Source organism: Eulemur rufifrons, chromosome 16 (assembly GCF_041146395.1).
Source record: "Eulemur rufifrons isolate Redbay chromosome 16, OSU_ERuf_1, whole genome shotgun sequence".
NCBI classification, from domain to species: Eukaryota; Metazoa; Chordata; class Mammalia; order Primates; family Lemuridae; genus Eulemur; species Eulemur rufifrons.
Window position 1 is genome coordinate 39,246,535 of NC_090998.1, and position 2,701 is coordinate 39,249,235.

Genomic DNA, 2,701 nt, shown 5'->3' on the forward strand with positions numbered 1-2,701 from the left:
AACTCTTTAGAAAATTCTCTGTAAAACCAGAAACAAGATAAGGATGTCTACTATTACCATTTCTATTTAGCATTTTATAGGACGTCCTAGACAGGGAAGTAAGTCAAGAAAAGGAAGAGACACAAGAACTGAAAAGGAAGAAACATTGACAGGTAACATGTTTCTCTTCATAGGAAACACCAAAGTATATAACAATAAATTATTAGAAGTAATAATCGAGTTTAACAAGGTGGGCATAAGATTAATATACAAGATCAAATCATTTCTATGCTTCAGCCATAATAGGTGAGAAAACAATTTCAAATACCATTCATAATAACATCAAAAATACAGTATGTAGGAATAAATCTAACCAAATATGTATAAGATATTTATGAGGAAAAATTTTAAATTTTATTGAAAAACATTGAAGATGATCTTGGAGAAATATACCATGTTTATTTTAGGAGGACATAATATTAAAAAATCCATTTCCCCAAATTGATTTATAAATTCATTGCAATTCAATCAAAATTCTCATCATATTTTTCTAGGAACTTGACAAGCTGATTCTAAAAGTCATGGTAATTAATGCACAATGTGAAATTGGCACCAAAATAGGTAAATCAATTAAACAATATAGGGCCTAGAAACAGATCCCATGTATAAGGATTAATTTGATATATAATTAAAGATGACATTTCAGATCACTGACTGATGAGTTATTCGATAAGGGGTGTTGGGAAAATTGGCTATTCATGCGGAAAAGTAGGAAATACCATTTATTTTCTTTTTTTTTTCTGAGACAGGTTCTCACTCTGTCACCCAGGCTAGAATGCAGTGGCATCATCATAGCTCACTGCACCTCGAACTGCTGGGCTCGAGCAATCATCCTGCCTCATCTTCCTGATTAGCTGGCACTATAGGTGTGCACCACCATGCCTGGCTAATTTTTCTATTTTTTGTAAAGACAAGGTTTCGCTTTTGCTCAGGCTGGTCTCGAACTTCTGGCCTCAAGCAATCCTCCCTTCTCAGCCTCCCAAAGTGCTAGGATTACAGGCACGAGCCACTGTGCCTGGCCCCTGGGAAAGTGAGTGATACAATCACAGCTCACAACAACCTCCAACTCCTGGGCTCAAGCAATCCTCCTGCCTCAGCTTCCCTGGCAGCTGGGACTACTTCAAATATTTATTAAATAAATGATCTCTAATGCAATTTCTTTATTCTTTTTCCCGTAACTCCCCATAATATGACTTTGAAATATATAATTTATGATTATTACATTTATTGAAAAATATTATTTCTAAAAATGCTTTCATGATAGCTGGATCCACTAGAACAAGGGTCAGCAAACTATTTCTGTAAAGGGCCAGTTAGTAAGTATTTTAGACTCTGTAGGCCTTATACAATCTCTGTACACCCCCATCTTCTCTTCCTTTCTCCTTCTCTTCACTTTACAATTCTTTAAAAATGTAAATACTATTTTAGCTTTTGGGCCATACAAAACAGTCCATGAGCCAGATTTGCCTCACAGGCTATCGGTTGCCAACCGTTGCACTAAAACATATAATCTGAGCTCTGTAGATTTTGTTGAAATGAGCTCAGCCAAGATTAAACCAGTAATTGCTTATTATAACATGATACTATAGATTAAATATTATTGTTACCGTCTTAGAAATTGGAAAATTGAAGCAAAGAGAAGTAAAATGACTTATCTAAGACCAAACTCTGCATTAGACCTCAGACTTGTTACTCTTTCATGTCATCTGTGTTTTACATTAGCCCTAAAATATTGTTTTTATTTTGTTTTTTTGAGACAGGGTCTTGCTTTGTTGCCCAGGCTGAAGGGCAGTGGCCAGATCATAGCTCACTGCAACCTCAAACTCCTGGGCTCAAGTGGTCCTCCCGCATAGCTGGGACAGGCCCACCACCACACATGGCTAATTTTTTTATTTGTTTGTTTTGTTGAGATGGGGTCTTGCTGTGTTGCCCAGGCTGGTCTCAAACTCTTGGCCTCAAGTGATCCTCCCCCCTTGGCCTCCCAAAGTGCTAGGATTACAGGTTTGAGCCACCATGTCCGGTGGCCCTAAAATATTCTATCTTTGTAAATAAACTGGGAAAAGTAGAGTTAAAGTAACTAAGATTTTTAGTTATTGTAGTTGTCAGAAACAGTAACATTTTCCAGATCATAACATTAAAAGAACACCCAGAACTAGGTCCATTGGATAAGAGAATTGTGTGGAACACTGGATTGTGTTAAAGCATGTTGGAATAAATAGGTATAATGCCTTCCCAAGGAGTGAGAAGAGGTCAGCAATCTCATCCAGGCCATATCCTTATGGGAACTGACCTCATCTGGAAGGCAAACTGTTTATTCCAAACATTTAAATGTGATGAAAGTTTGTGATAATTGAGCTCTGGCAGTTGGTTCTAAAATAGACATCCACAGATTCCCGAAAGGGATCCCAGATGTGTTCAATTTATCTCCTTTCATTGGGAGATTTTTTTTTTTCATTAGAATTATTAGGGAAGTAGAGTATTGTGCTTTAGGGTTGCTTGATTAGTTTTAGCTAATCAAGCTAATTTAGCTAATTAGCTTGTTAGACAATGCCAGGATCTGCTAAACCTGGGTTTTTGTGTAGCAGGTGAATAGAACTAGAACTATGAACTCTAACTAGTTCATTTACATAGCAGAATTGGAAGCCAGGGCTTTAGTTTCAGC